Here is a 17,347-nt window from a genome sequence, read left to right as displayed (position 1 = left end):
TAACAATATCACCAAAAGACGTCTAATAATATCACCAAAAGACGTCTAATAATATCACCAAAAGACATCTAACAATATCACCAAAAGACGTCTAACATTATCACCAAAAGACGTCTAACAATATCACCAAAACAAGTCTAATAATGTCACCAAAAAACATCTAACAATATAACCAAAAGACGTCTAATAATGTCACCAAAAGACATCTAACTATATCACCAAAAGACATCTAACAATATTACCAAAAGACGTCTAACAATATCACCAAAAGACATCTAACAATATCACCAAAAGACGTCTAACAATATCACCAAAAGACATCTAACAATATCACCAAAACAAATCTAATAATGTCACCAAAAGACATCTAACAATATCACCAAAAGACATCTAACAATATCACCAAAAGACATCTAACAATATCACCAAAAGACGTCTAACAATATCCCCGAAACAAGTCTAATAATGTCACCAAAAGACATCTAACAATATCACCAAAAGAAGTCTAACAATATCACCAAAAGACATCTAACAATATCACCAAAAGACATCTAACAATATCACCAAAACAAGTCTAATAATGTCACCAAAAGACATCTAACAATATCACCAAAAGACATCTAACAATATCACCAAAAGACATCTAACAATATCACCAAAAGACATCTAACAATGTCACCAAAAGACGTCTAACAATATTACCAAAAAACGTCTAACAATATCACCAAAATACATCTAACAATATCACCAAAAGACGTCCAAAGGTGAGGAAAACAAAGTAAAAAAAAGAGAGAGATTAAAAATGTTTCCATGTGAAGTGGGTGAGGTCTGGATGACAGAGAATTCTGAATAAAACAAAAAGTAGACCAGGGGAAAGTTCCAGACACCTTGTCAACAAGCTCAGCACATTCTCTAGTTTGACACTTGCATTACGAGCCTCTAAATTCCACCAGACTGCCCAGTTGTAATGATCACACTTACTACCTGTTTTAGAGTTTTCACTTTCGTTACATAACAGTTAGGGAAAAGGTAGCACATCATGAAAGATCAGGAACATTTTTTTTTATATTTATATTTTTATATTAGAGCAACTTTAAACAAAAAACAATTTTCTTTATCTGTGGAATTAAGGAGATAAATTATTTTAGAAATCGTGCCGCATTTAGACTTACATAGTCCTAAGGTCCTAAGCTATTTGAAATATACCTTGGGGCACTTTGTATTAAGTAAAAATATAATAAGTTCAGTGCTAAATATTTATTGGGAGCCATTAAGCTAAATCGTGTAATGCCAATGGGTAAATCCGGACTTGGCATCATTAATATAATGATATTAGTTTAAAACAGTTATTCACAAAAATATATAAAATATAAAACCATTACTGTGTGAACAGTAAATAGAAACAATTGTTATGTGGATACTATGTAGATACACCATGATTGATTTTTTTTTTCTTTGGTTATTGTTTAACAAGGCCCACAATCCGTCTGCATGTTTTGATAACGTCCACTGCTGGATCATTTCCCTTGTGAGGCACGTTAGAAAATGCATTTATGATATAATATGCAGACATTAGAGACTTAAACTAGTCCTATTCTGTACAGTATTAATGCAGAAATTATGGACATAAACCAGATGTGACTACATAGAAGTAGGAAGAAATGCTGTTGATATTTAGAAAATATAGAAAGAAAAAAAGAAAAAAAAAATTATTCAAATGTTAAAATGAACTAACAATTTCAACAAAAATTTGCAAAATATATTTTTTTAAAAAGTACACATATTTTTTTTTATATCTCGTTTAAGAATATCTCAAGGTTGGGAAGGAGATTTGTGTGGGAAGGCTTCAATGCTACCTCTAGTAGGCCTAAGTCTCAAAATATAAGTCTATAGTCTACACTTGGACTGGAACTCGTTCCTCTCACTTAAGAAGACAATCGATTTCGATCACTCGGCCACACGTCCCAACATAATGTCAAACAAAATTCAACACAAATATAAACCATCAACGCTGGAAAACATTCTGGGTATTAATTTAACTAGATCAAGTGAAATTGTACATAAGTAAATTTTTGTGTGTCTGTGCATGAGTGAGAGAGAGAGAGGAGAGAGGGAGAGCGGGAGAGAGATAGAGAAGGTGGAGTTAACAGCAATAAGAAAACATATTTAAGAGGAAGGGTTAAAATGTCTCGTGACTCAACGTGACTTTTCAGGGGGAGGCTACATGTCTACATCTGTCACGTTGTCTGTTGAGAAGAAAAAATGTGACACTGACCACGGTGACACTGACTTATCGGACAAACGTTTGCAACTAATTACAGTCCAAGAGGAGAATTTTTTTCTTTCTTTTGGTTATTGTTTAACAAGGCCTACAACCTGTCTGCTAGGATTTAGGAAAACGTTTACTGCTGGATTATTTCCCTTGTGAGGCATTCGCTGCAGACGACTTACAAAACCAATGTAAAACTTAAAAAAACAAAATAGTCTAGCTTTCATATCTACTGCTACTCTCCTGTTCAACATGATGTAGACATGTGTATGTGTGAATGTAGTGTGTATATGTGTACTTTTGAAGATGCGTCTGTGTGCATGTGAGATCATGCTAAAGTGAGTGTGTGCGCTACTTGAGTGCCAATGGCCCGTGGAATGCAGTGATGTCCCTTGTTTCATTCAACTGAAGGACACAGGCGCATTTTCTTATTGTAGGTGCGCTCTTCTCAATTGAAAATAAGTTTTATCTTTCTAACCTATGTAATGTGCAAGTTATGGAGTTTTAATTTCCATAGTGCCATAGTTTGCAGAGATCTATTTTATAGTATATAATAATATAAAATAATAAATAATTTTATCAAGACTACCTTACACAATGCAGACACGGATGCAAGATTTAGTAATGATTAAGATTCTAGAAATAAAAAATCAACCTTTGGGTCAGGATTTTGTGATTTTACCATCACAAAAGAGATACAAGACACCGATAGCAAAGACAAACAAACACAAACACTCTTTTGATCCCCTGGCAATCAAATCATTAAATAGAAACATCTGATTTAAACTTTTAACATGTAAATTATGAACGGGTCGGGTGTGAATGTAAATTTTTTTTATAGTTACAATGTTTTGTTTGGTGTAATGCACAAATTGTAAGACAAAATTCCTTACAGACAATAAAGATTATTATTATTATTATATTATTATAAAAGTAAAAATTTAAATTCATCATAATATATGCAAAAAAAAATGTTGGTTGACCAACTTTTTACTTTAAATCTGATCGAGTAAGCAGTTTTGTTTTTCTATTGTTCTCTTTTGTTTGGGTTTTATTTCTTCTAAAGCTTAAAGCAAAGATATCATCCAATCTCTTTCAAATGGAAATATTAGTAATCTCTACCGCTGAATTCTGGATTGGGGTCTAAGACCTTAAGTAGAAATAGATAATTATTCATAGCCAACTTTATCGTGGCGCCCACGTGAAACGTCCGTCACATGCAATCAGTAGGCAAGTCTTCCTTGAGCTGCGTCAGTACTTAATGCATTGCACTTGGTAGGGAAGACTTTCCAATGCCAGTTTTATCAGCCATGATGTTTCCCAAGAAAGTATGTGGATGTACAATGTAGGAATACATTGGACACCTTCTTGGAGCTAAGCCTCCAAACTTTCACTCAAAAGTGCAGTGCTTCTACAAAATTGATGTGATTAAATGATCACTTAGTTGATGGGAGAACTTCGGGAAGGGGCGTCGGTGAAGCACCAATCTTTCATTTTGTTTAGGGTTTAGGGTGCTTTAGGTTTCGGCTCTTTGAAGACAGGAAATCATCCCTAGATTTGTAAAACATGAAAATGAATCGATTTAGAACACAGTAGAAGAGTAGTTAATGAAATAGTGCAGTAGACGTCGCCTTTTAATAGACTAACAAAAAGATTACGTAGGTTTTTAAATAAGTCACAACGTATGTTTGACTTTTGGAATTCAAAGTTTCAATACATAAGGTCTTATGTCATTATTTTTGTAAGCCTATTTTATAGTAAACGGTAGAGCCATGGAGGTGAAATCAAAAGACGAATCTCCTTTTAAGTGAGCGTTGGAGTGTGCAAACCGAAGTGTCAAGTGGGAAACGGCGCCCCGTTGGCCCAGGAGTGAAAAAGCACCCCATGCGGTTATTTGCGCTGATTACCAAAGCTGGGCGCCTTTGTCAACTTGATCCAACTCCAGAGAGATAAGTACACAGAAGAATGGGCAAGAAAATGGCTCTATCTTTTCTTTCAATTTCTCATCTACAGCACGGAGTGATCCTATTTTCTAGTCCGTGTCTTGTTGTTTCATTTCAAATAGCTTTGGAGTTTATTCAGTGTACACTTTTAAGTTAGCTGCTTTAGCTGCATTTATATTCTTATTCAATATTCTTAGGAGAAAAATAGATTGGAAGGTGGCCAGAAATCCTTAATAACAAAATTCTGAGTGATTATTTTTTTTCTTTCTTGCGTGCCCTTCTCTCACTGAAGTCTAAAATGTATGTAGTGCCGTTGCTTATAGGCTGTGTGACTGACTGGGTTTGTGGTCAAGCAACAACGTTACACTCGTCTCCTTGAGCACACGTTCGAACCCTGCCTGCCGCTATTCAACGTTGCCCTCAGGGAGGTCTGGGGGCGCGTTGGCCCCCGTTGGCGTTCGAATATTGGGTCCTGGGTTTGAATCTCAATAAAAAATAAAAAACCTGGGATTTTGAGTTTCGGGATTTTTAGGCCGCTAATGAGTCTACCCAACTCTAATGGGTGCCTTACTTTAGTAGGGGAAAGTAAAGGTCATTGTGCTGACCACATGAAAACCGTTGGCCAAAGAAACAGACGACCTTAACATCATCTGCCCTATAGATCGCAAGGTCTGAAAGGGGGACTTTACTTCGGGAGGTCTGCAAAACGGTGAAATAATATTCTGAAGAAGCATTTAATGTATTGTGTTGTGACAAAACTTTAATGTTTATGTAGTCACGTGACATATTCTTATGGTATCACCCTAAATTCGTTTAGTGCCACAACATTTTCTAGTGCCCTAATTTTACCTGTTGACCTAATGTTATTCAGTGCCCTAATTTTACCTGTTGACCTAATGTTATACAGTGCCCTAATTTTAGCTGTTGACCTAATGTTATACAGTGCCCTAATTTTACCTGTTGACCTAATGTTATACAGTGCCCTAATTTTACCTGTTCACCTAATGTTATACAGTGCCCTAATTTTGCCACAGTCTTGTAAAGCGACGTAGTCAAGTGATAAATCACTAAACTTTCTAACTGAAGGTGTCAAGCAATCTCGATAAAGGTTGGGAATTTAGATAGAAATTACTTAATAGAAGAGAAGCAGGAGTTGGTTGTTGTAGACTCATGGCCACCATGTCAACAAATTACTGCATAGAAACAAACATTTGTTACATTATATGCCAATAAATTACTTTGATCCATAGAGAAAACGTAACCTTAATTCAACCTCGGCCAACAACAATTTATTCAATTAACGTTAACCTAATAATTAGACCAGTTTCTTCTAAATGAACATGGCGGACATTATTTGGTTCCACTGCCCTATAATCAGTCTTTTTTAGAAGCTTAGGGAAAAAAAGTAAAACTAGTGTAAACAAACATGAAAATAAATCACGTGAAACTTTCGCAAAAATTACATCCCGTTGTAATTAATGTCGAACACTTTGCGTCCTATTAAATCTCAACATATAGCGATGGTATATCAAGTAATTAGGGTTCTCAGGTGCAAGACATTCATTTTTCTATGCCTTTGTCTAGCATAAACTCGCAATGACACGAGACAGGGGGCTGAGAATGAATCGTGCTGGAAGTCCAGCCTGTTTCGATGTTTCAACGTCTAGAGTTTCAACAAAGGCATCACTTTAGACTTGTATATACCACCATTTCGTCAGCGCATCAAAGAACGCGGCTGAGCCTATCCGGGTACATGAATTGTGCGAAGCGTTTACATTTGTCAATGAACATTATTTAACAACTAGAATCAACTTGTAAATTTTGTACAGACTAACCACTTTGCTTGGTTTTGATATAAGTAAAAAAAAATTGAAAAGTGTACACCTAGCATACACTTAGCATAAATTATAAACAACGTGTTTTTTCTTCTTCTTCCAGCCAGCTATTTCTAGACTGTGGCAAGGAAAAAAATCTTTGTCATTTATTGTCAGTCTCTTCAAGGTAATACAACAGCCACTAAGACAGGGAAGTGCCAGAAAAAAAGGTTTTTATAGTTATCTATTGTTCGTTTCAAACTTTTCTCTCTAAAGTATAAAGGGGATTAATTCAACTTAGGCCCTATACCACCTTATCGGTCAAGTAAATTTTTTTCCCTTGTTCGAGATGCCAAACAAAATAATTTATTACTAATAGGTAATTAACTAATTGTCAATTTTTTTTTTAATTCATTCTTCTTTTGTGAGGTTGATGAAATAATTGAGCAAGACGTGATCCGACATTGGGTTTGGCAGAAATAACGTGTACAAACTTTTTTACCAGACAGACAGACAGACAAACTGACAGAGTCAGTTGATGTAATCTAATAAAAAAACAACATTGTCTATGGTTACAATTCGTTTACATTCAACTAAATATATATATATATATATGATTTTTGACATATGTTCTCACTAAAATTAAATTCATAGAATCCTTTTTTAAGAGTCAAGAGTCTGCGGTGGACACTAATTCATCAGTTCAACAAAATAATAACTCATTTAATTATGAAGAGTTCAATTAGCGCTTTGGAAAAGTAGGTACATACTTTATATCAAACTGATCAAATTACGGAACATGTAAGATCAAGCTTGTATGTTTTACAGGTTCCGGATGTTACTCCAGAGCTGACGATAATTACATCCTATCACGAAACCACCGCCGGACATCGAGGCGTGTCAACGGGCAGGGTTCGAACCAGTGAAAAGAACGTTCAGAGCGGATTGTTTCACTGTTTTGGTTTTGTATTACTATAAATGTTTTCTATGCAGTTTTAATACTAAAAATCTATGTCAAGATGCCGTATTAAACCTAGTAAACTCTCTTGTTGTAGGACAACTTGACATCTCCTAAGATCACCGCTATTATCTAAGGAACGTTCATGCCAAGTTTCATCAAGATTGATTCAACGGTTTTGATGTCTGTAAAAGACATACATACACCTTACATTCTACTTTATATATTAGATTCAACAGTAACTTAAGGACACGTTTTTAAGCATTAGAGATTAAAGACGGGATGGGCAGGTCCAGTGTTCCTAACGTAGATAAATAATAAACATTGTTTTGTGTATAATCATGACTGGAGATAATTAACAAAACAAATAAACAAAAAACTCAAGAGTGTCATAAATGTCAACATTTGTATGCCAGTTGAAAAGCACTTTACACTTATGTCTGTCAGAATAAAACAATACCTGTCTCCTTGTCCTTGGCGATGTTATTTTGGTGGACTAACTGTTTCAGAGCCTCGTTTTAGCATCGTTTACAAAGAAGCTCCTATTAATAGAGCCTACTGGAAAGCCTGTTTCAGAATGAAAAAAAAATATATTAATTTGGCAGCAATAAAAACTTATTTGTGCTATGTGCGTACTTTTTGGAGTGCATATTTGTTTATACAGATATGAATAACACTACTTGAATTCTCTGGCGGTCAAGAGGTAAAGAGTTTGTTATTTGAACTAATAGTTTGGGTTTGAAGCCCTTTGAAAACTATGATTTTAGTTTCCAGTAGTTCTATATAAAGGGTATAGTCATGAGTCTCTTAAACTGTAGCATTCTTATATTATGCGTATGGCATTTCATGCAGGTGAAATGAGACATGTGAAATACAATGTAATTACAAAACTTATATCAATGCACTCTTGTCTTTTGTTTTTATAGTACAAAGTGTTTGCACGTTATTTCTGCCACAGCCATTCTCGGATCAAGTTGAAACTTTGCACATCGGCATAGACAAGACATGAATCAATGAAAACAAATAGCCCATTATTGAATTAAATACTGGTATTTAATTATTTTGTTTGATACCGAAAAGGAAAATTAATACATCAGTATTCACATATATTGCTAAATTAGTAGGGTTTAGTCCCCTTAAATAGTTTATTTATGCTCTAATGGCACTAATGAATAAGGAGCATTTGTACAAATTTGTCATAGTATTTGAGATATATAGAATAAAAAGTGTAACCCATGGGCATAGCCCGGGGGGGGGGGGGGATGTCGGAGTTTAGTGACTTATTTTTTGCTTTAATTTTGTTTATTTTAGGTGAGATTTTGATGCTAAACCATCACTTGTCCCAGCGTATCAAATGGGGTTTTGAGTTTACAACCCCTTACCAGGCGGTTTTGCAGTTGAATCCCCCTCTTCTATAAAACAAAACAAAAAAAAAAATAATAATAACGCAAACGACAATCCTCAAATTCCAAGAGTATAGCTAAGGAAGATTTTGATTTTAAGACTAAGACTAAGACTAAGACTAAGACTGCTTTATTGATCCTTACGGAAATTTGTTGTGATTACAAGGACTCGTTTCTCATATAAAGACAACACAACAGAAAAAATACACATAAATACAACAGACCCCCTCTCCGAAATTAACGATAAAAACCCCCTCCTCAATATATGACTATCCATTTTTCAGTCACCAGATTTTATGAGCGTAGCCAAGAGGAGCTTTATGTTTACCCCCACCCCCCCAAGCGGGGTTAGGAGCTAATAAACACCTCTTTCATATAAAAATAGAAAATTAAACACTTAAAATTCTATGAGCGTAGCCAAACGGTGTTTTGAGTTTAAACGCCCTCCAGCAGGTTTGAAGCTAGAAAATACCTCTTTAATATAAAAAAAGCAAATTACACGCACAAATTCTATGAGCGTAGCTAAAGAGGTTTTGGGTTTAGACCCTCTTCAGCTGGGTTTAATGTCAAAATTACCTCTTCAATATAAATAATAGCAAGCTACTCAAAATTCTATGAGCGTAGCCAAGGGGTTTTGAGTTTAAACACCCTTTCAGCGGCGTTTGAATCTAAAAAATACCTCTTCAATATAACAAAAAAAAAGAAAATTACGCTCTCAAAATACTATGAGCGTAGCCAAAGGGGTTTTGAGTTTAAACCCTCCTTCAGAGGGGTTTGATTCCAAAAAATACCTCTTCAATATATAAAAAAAAAGCAAAGTACATACTCAAAATGCTATGAGCATACATAAAGGGGGTTTTGAGTTTACCCCCCCCCCCCTTTTTTTCAAAGTGATTTGATGCTAAAAAATACCTCTTCAATATAAAAAAAAGCAAATTACCCACTTAAAATTTTATGAGCCTAGCCTAGGGCTTTTTAAAAGTCTAAAACCCCTACAGGTGGTTTTGAGTTTACAATCCCTCTACAAAGATTGTTGATGTTGAAAACCTCTCTCTTCAATATTATTCTAAAGCAAACTACAGTCACTAATGTCTATGAGCGTAGCTAAGGGAGTTTTGAATTTGTTAAAAAAAATTCCTAAGAGGTTACAATCCCCCACCTCCCCCCCCCCCGAAAATAAAATCCTGGCTACGCCCATGGTGTAACCTATATCTTTTTGTCTTTATGAATATTTTATTAGGTTTTGCTTTTGTAAGTTATGGTTCAATGTATAGTCCGTGTTTACTTTATTAAGTCCTCTGTCCTGATACGTCTATAATTTTAGTTATTTTAATACTATAATATAATAATATTTTAATATTACGGCTCTGTTTTGAGTCTGTTCATTTTTTCTTAAGTTTTCTTCCTAAGTTGAGGGGGGAATCCAAATCATATTCTAGACGTCTAGTATAGGCGTAGACCAAAGTTAAATACCATTCTAGTTGGATGTTCTAGTCCACTGGCAGTGTGATCTCAAAATTTCAACCATGACAACGATTTACTATATTTACTTTGGGATTAACTTTTTTTTATAGCCAGTATCAAAAGCAATGAATGGTTGGCATGAGGGACTTTTGTATAGCATTTCAGACGACAGAATTCTGAAAAGTCACTTGCATATCACGTGAAAACGAGTTTGCGCACCTCTAATTACACAAAGACCTAGACACCTACAGACACACGCAAACGTTGCATGAATTTTTTAAATTTTTTTTTTGATACCACATCGGAATAGACAAAATCGCTCAAATCCGCGCGCTAAATACTTAGACAAATAGCATCAGATGAATTTAGAATCTGCCTGTCGGATCGGCAGACACAAACACACACACGCAAACACACGCACACACACGCGCACAAAGCAAGAGCAAACACGGTATAGATCTCGATCGGGTTGTAGATCCAGATCGCGTGTGTTCAACCTGTCTGCATTGAACACTCTCTATGTGCTCTGTCTGTTTGGGAACAATGGAACAGGGAGGAGTTAAGGGGGGTGGGGCTGGTGGAGGGATGGGTGTGTCGGTGACAGTATTATATTACAGTACAAATAAGCAGCAGGGGCTTTAACGAAAGGGTTCCCAAATTATAATCCGTACACCAAAGTTTATGTAGGGATAATGTATATATAAAATTAATAAAAATGTATGGGTAAGTAGAATACCTTTGTTCCGGAGTTGAAAATAGTGTTGGCATCTTTATGATTTTTTTTTTTCATGTTTTTGGAGAAATAGTGACAAGAATACATAATTATTTAAAACAAATTCAAGAAATTCATCATCCTCATGACTGGGGCATAATCCACCAACCATATTCCTCCACGAGTCTCGGTTCTGGGCAAGTCTCTTCCCAACGTCTTGCCCATCTGTTTTGTCAACTATATCCATGTAGGCCAATGTAGGGTATTCCTGTTTAATGTTGGATGCAGGTTGGGGGGAAGTAGTGACATGAATACATAATGCCATTTTTTGTTTAACATTTGTCGTAAGAAATTTACGGAATTTGACGAGCTTAAAATATGAACACGTAAACAATGAAAATGGTGATTTTTTTTTACTTGTTTTTTTAGCTCATACCGACTGGACAATGGACCACCTCCTATAAAAGCTATGTGAATTAGGACAGTACTTGAAGCGGTGAAAGACACAACACTTGAGAGGTCTCTGTCTGGGATTTTGATTTGATTTCTTATCAATTTGCTAACGTTTCAACTAAAACACAGTCGATGGCAGTATTTGTCAATTTCGAAGTGGTTAAGCGCTTGGCTTCCGAACCTAAGGGTCTGGAGCTCGAACCCCAATAAAGACTGAAATTTTGAACTTTTTATGAGACTCCTGGGTCAACGCAGCTCAAATGGGTGCATGACATACATTAAGGAATTGAAAGCAATTGATGGCCGCATGAGACCCCTGTTGACCGTCGGATACAGAGGCTGATGAGCTTTTCATCCTTTGTCCCCAAAGATCGCAAGATCCAAAAGAGGTGTTGTTTTTTTTTAAACCTTCAAAATAGCAGCTACATTTATCTATCGAAAAAAAATCACAATTCCATCGACTTTGACTATAATTACAAATTAATTCGTCTAGATTTACCTCTAATTCTGTTTACAAGCAATTAGTATTCTGTGTTAGATGTCGGATTTGTTTTAGTTTTGATTGCAGGCACATACATAAAAGTGAACGCTAACACAATCAGGAATGTTGGAAGTTAAAAAAAAAAAGGAAAGAAAAATTTATTGTACTGTAACGTTTACAATTGACATACTTTCCAGTGACTATTTTATTGACACAATTTCCAGTGACTATTTTATTGACACAATTTTCAGTGACTATTTTATTGTTACTATAGTATAAGCCCCGTCCACGTTTGAACCAGATCGTTGGATTCTATTTATAGAAGGAGTGTGTGTGTGTGTAGTGGGGTGCGGTAGATGGAGAGTCTATAAAATCGAGAGACCTGAATGGAGACATGAATTTTAAAGAGGGGAGCAAAATGGAAATGAGCCTAAAAGAATGACTTACAATATTGAACCAGGTCGCACCATTGTGTACCCCCCACTCCCCCATTTCGTGTTGCTCCTTATCCAAAGCCCAATGGAGGTATCTGACGAAGACAATGTGCGCTGCTTTGTTCCCTTATTTCCTTTCAATCGTTTTGCCTCCATCACCCCCACCAAACGAGCTTTATGGCGCCCCTTCCTTCTATACAAGTTAACAGAGCATTAAGCACCCCAGTGTTTTGAGCTACAAGAAATGAACAGTAACCAATTCAACGAGAGACTAATGAGTCCACAATTAGAACATCGTTTTGAAAAGTAGAGCAGAAAAGTAAAAAAAAGAAATTTTTTAGAATTTCAGAGAGAGGAGCTACTCTAAGTAGGTCATTGCACACCACGCATCAAGTGTTTTATATGTACACACATTCAAGGAGCTCAAGACCATTGGATTCAGCATGAACAACAAGATGGATATTTTGTGTGTTAATGTCTAAATATAGCTACAAGATCCAACCGATAATATGCATTTACGTCAACAGGATGGGTGGATGGATGGAGGGATAGATAGACAGACAGACAGACAGATAGGCAGACAGATAGGCAGATAGACAGACAGATAGGCAGATAGACAGACAGACAGAAAGACAGACAGACAGAAAGACAGACAGACAGATAGATAGATAGACCAGCACTTGGTTTGGCTAATCCGAAATAATGTACCAGAAGAGTAAATCTGCATATACTATTTTTGGCTTAAGGTCTACATGTAAGGTCGTGTAGCTCTTCTTATAAATAACACTCATGCTCCTTTATTAACTACAAGCATTATCTCACTATTACACAGGCTTCGATATAGATCTAAATAATAAACATAGATTTGAGTTTACAGTTGCACCAACCGAGGCCAAATCCCAGAGACTCGAGCTGTTAAGACAGACAATGGAACAGACAGTTGACTCGAGGTGTGGGTTAGTTCCAGGAAGATTACGACGTAGTAATCTGTTTAAGTCCTCGCTTAATTCTTCCCCCTGCCATTCGCTGTCTTGTCCTTTCTGCTGTAACGATCAGGGTGGGGGTCTCAAAGGAAACGTAGTAGCTATAGTAGTATCTTTCTCTTTCTCTCTCTGTTTAACTCTGTCTCTGTCTTTCTGTCTCTCTGTCTGTCTCTCTAATTGTCTCTCTCTGTATCTCTGTCTCTCTCTGCATCTGTGTGTGTGTGTGTGTGTCTCTCTATATCTTTCTCTCTGTCTATCCCTGTGTCTCTTTTTCTGTTTCTATGTCTGTCTCTCTATTTGTCTCTCTCTCTGTATCTCTGCCTCTCTTTCTGTCTCTCTCTCTGTGTCTCTGTGTGTGTGTGTCTCTCTCTCTGTCTCTCTCTTTCTTTAGCTCTCACTCCCTGTCTCTGTCTTTGTCCATGTGTCTGTGTGTATTTCTCTCTCTCTTCTCTATGTGTGTGTGTGTGTGTGTATACTACAAAAGACCTTGTTACAATAAAGTTTGAATAATAAATACATTTCATCTTTTGGTTAGGAAATAAAAAAGTGAGTTGGCTGTTTTGGTAGCGCGCAACTGTCAACTAAATGGTCGGGGTTCAAACCCCGTTGAGATAAGGTTTATGCCTGATTTAAAATGTTGATTGCTTACACACAACAACGTCTGTATTCGTCTGCTCTCTAACTCCACGATGTTTTCTGTCAAGTTGTGGGTGGAGCCAGCCTAGAGTCAAACTAATTAGGTGATGTTAGTGCACACTAGACCGCGTTCCTAACTCAAGCAAGAGATTTGAACCAATACCTGTGACAGTTTCCTTTCTGAGAGAAGAGATAAATGCTTTGGAGAAATGAGAGTAAAAGAACCATAAAACGCTCTTCCTTAAAATGACAAGAAGAAATACCTAGCAATTTAACAAAGTGACAGTCCGCTGAAATATAGCATTGCTCCACTGTCCCATACGACGTGAGGTTGACGGGTTGGGAACGGGATTGGGGGGAGGGGGGGCAATGGGGGCTCTATCTTTAAAATGTGACCAGAAGATAAAATGAGGACCTTACACTTAACTCGAGATGTCGTCGACCTTAAACTAGTCTAACACTTTAATTATTATGTTTAATTTTTTTTTAAAGTGTCGTTTAAACATGTAAATGTTAGCCGGCATTTGTCACAATACCACTGAAATAAATTGCGAAGTCTAAAACATTTTAGAGACGTAAGACGTTTCAAAAGACAAGACAAATAGTTTAGAACAGAATATTTCAAACCTAAATCAGCGTCCATTTAAACAATGTAACCTCATGAAAATAACTAGTCAGACACGCCACTGCTTATGTATTTCTAGCCAGATATATGCAGATCTCGTAATACGATATACAATATGCGATAATTTGAGATAGGTCATCTTCATCTTACCCCAGCTGGGTGCTTACTTTTTCTCAATGAGCGTTTTTCGCCCTACATCTTTGTTGTTGTAGAGTGTATAATAGGGTTTTTAAAAGTACATAGATATCATTGAAACCATCTATAATTCTCATCAGTCACGCTAAACGTTTTGAATATGACAAGCAAACATTCATTCATTCATTACGATCAAGATATTCAGTTAAGGCTTGCATATTGCCAGAGTACCTGTGTAAATTACAATATCTTTTCGATTTCATTGAAAATGTCTGATGAATGTTGGACTCAAAATAGGTTTTAAAAATTTTAATGATTAAGAAATGTTAGCTTAAATAAATATCACATAGATAAACATGACCTGGAATTTAAAACTCTAATTAGGTTTTCTACTAACTGTTAAGAAAAACTGTCGCAGTATTTAGACTGTTTTTATTACCTGTTAACAACTAACTCTATTTGTCTGGCACAAATCTTGTGCACGAGTTTTCTCCCACTTCCTATTCTCTGATCAAGTTGAAGCTTTGCACTATTATTCATTGTCGATGACAAAGCCAAAGTAATAGTTGATCCCCAAATTAGTGTCAATTAGTGTTGAGTATTCGAGCCGGGGGGGGACTGACCAACTTAACTCTCCCCTATTTTTTAACATGTCCGATACATTATATTTACAATTAAATAAAACAACATCTATGAACATCACCAGCGTTTCTAAAACATCACAGAGTTGAAAAGGACTCGCACAAAGATAGTGATACCGTATATTCGCGCATATACCCCCCCCGGGGGGGGGCATACGCATATAACCCGCATGCACGTATACCCCGCACAATTTACAAATACATATAAGCAAAATCGTACAACCCGCACCATTATATACCCCGCATGTGAAGAATCGATATGTGACCCAACTGCTGCAACCAACATGCTTCGCTTATTGGAAGAAGACAGTGAATATGATACAAGTTTCGATAACTTCACTAACTATAGCGAGGACAGTGACATTAGTGAGGCATTGATTGCTGTTCCATATGGCCGATACTGGCGAGCTAGTTGAGTTGCTTGTCACAATTGAGTTATATTAAAAATTCTCTTCCGCATCGGTACTAATTGTTTTCTTGTGGCTTAGAATGAGATGTTCATAAAGCCTTCCAATGTACATTTCACAAACACACAGTGAACTAGAGGTATAAAGACCCACCGGTATGTCAAAATCTTTCGTTTCGCTATGTTTAAAGTAAAATAAATTGCGAAAACTTTTCACCATGTATGCTAGCAAAAACATGTATAACACGCGGGTTATATGCACGGCATTACGCTAACGAAAGATCGTGTAGCAATAATACTAAAAATGAAAAAAAAAAATAATAAAAAGGATTGTTTTAATTCGAAAACAAAAATTGAATCTCTATGGGCTTAACATTTCCATCCCTAAGATGCCCTAAGATGCCCCAACACCGCAAACATGGTATTCCATGAATTATCCAAATATATAAATTACTGAGCTACTTATGTAAATAAAGAAAACAGAGAGTTCAATTTCTTGTGTTTTGTGGTAGTTTTATTCTTTTTTGTTTAAACTCAGAATTTTAGGACTTCGTTTGGTCTTCTAGAGAATCCCTAGTTGGTACATTGTCTTTACTTAGGAGAACAGATGCATATACTCCAAAGACTATAAGTAAGTTCTTTGATGGGAATAGTTTAATAATTGATAACTAAATGTATTATTTTTGCTTAAAAAATGACCTACATTATACAATGTTAACATTTTCCTAATATTTAAATAGGTTATGCTTTAGTTGGAGACAATTGACATTTTGAACAATAATAAAAAAAACAATATCGATAACAGCTATTAACCGATACAAACACATAAAGGTTACTCACCATGTAGTAGTTACACGGCCACGCCTTTGCATATGCACTTATGTGAGTACTTGTAAATCTTATATCAAATAATCAGATCTACTGGCAAGTTTTGTACGAACAATAATCTGATTGTTATAACAAGTAGTCCACCGAAAAACAAATCTTCTGTAAAACATTTTCTTAGCCAATTCCAAATGTCAACTGGTACGGTCCAAGTCTCAAGTCATTGCACTTGTAAGTAACCCAATTCACTTAACGGTCACTTGTATAATCGGCACGTAGCCTACCGAATGAATGGCATATACATTTCATGATTGATCCCAAAGCCCCTTTCTTATTCCAGCCCTCCCCCCCCCCCCCCATGCACCATCTTCCACGCACGCCCTTATTTTCCTCAATCTCGGAGAATTTTCTATTCGTGGTCCACCGTGCCCCATTTCATACTGTTAGAAACGTGGAACCTCTCCCCCTGACTGTCGGCGCCATGAAAACTGGGTCCTTGATGGGCTCCGTCAGCAGGAGGTGGGCCCGCGCTATCACTGAACCCGGAACAGCGGGCAGCCCATTTTGTTTGGTATTGTTCCGGTTGAATCTCGTCCCCATTGCTTTTGCAGACGACATTTGTCCGTCCCCTCGCCACCATGGTCACAAAGTGACAATAGGCTGTCGTCACAAGACCAGGGCGTCAAACGAGCTGAAGCGAGACCCTCGGTCTCGGGTGGAGTCGGTGGTCCCCAGAAAAAGAGAGGCCCCCGCGCACCTTTTCAAGTATTTACTGGTGTGAATTGCTGCATAAAAAATGTAACCAAATAAAGTGGACACATGAGGACACATGAGGCTAATCATAAATAATGGATAAGGAAAATGGTTGAACTAAAAATATCGCCTAGGAAAACCCTTTCATTTGTCTTTAGTACCAAGAAGAAAGCCATGTAAACGTTTTTGAACGAATAATCGGCAAGATAACAAGATACAATTATATACGATATACGAGATCACTCAATATAGAGGTAGTTCAGGACAGAAATATGAAAAAGTAACGTAACAATTATACATAAAACACTGAACCATAATGTACAAATTTATAACAAATAAAAAACAAAAAAAAACTTAGACACAAAGATAGAGGTGCATTTCTTATTCCATATACTTGGACGAACAAGTGCTC

At 36.5% G+C, this 17,347-nt stretch overlaps 1 long non-coding RNA gene across 2 annotated transcripts in view; it reads right to left on the bottom strand.

Moving 5' to 3' along the window:
• Positions 1 to 1,159: 1,159 nt before the first annotated feature.
• The window catches only part of LOC129922463 (uncharacterized), a 34,025-nt gene continuing 17,837 nt past the window's right edge, over positions 1,160 to 17,347 (bottom strand). Inside the window, exons 3-4 of one of the 2 annotated variants that reach the window (XR_008774455.1) lie at positions 7,445 to 7,551; positions 1,160 to 3,820 (exon numbers count right to left, since the gene is read on the bottom strand). This is a non-coding gene — a long non-coding RNA (uncharacterized LOC129922463). Of the gene's footprint in view, positions 3,821 to 5,081; positions 7,552 to 17,347 lie in introns of those variants that run through there. The other variant, XR_008774454.1, reaches the window with a different exon arrangement.

The sequence above is a fragment of the Biomphalaria glabrata genome, chromosome 13, assembly GCF_947242115.1.
Source record: "Biomphalaria glabrata chromosome 13, xgBioGlab47.1, whole genome shotgun sequence".
Lineage (NCBI taxonomy): Eukaryota > Metazoa > Mollusca > Gastropoda > Planorbidae > Biomphalaria > Biomphalaria glabrata.
This window is presented reverse-complemented; position numbering and strand designations above follow the sequence as displayed.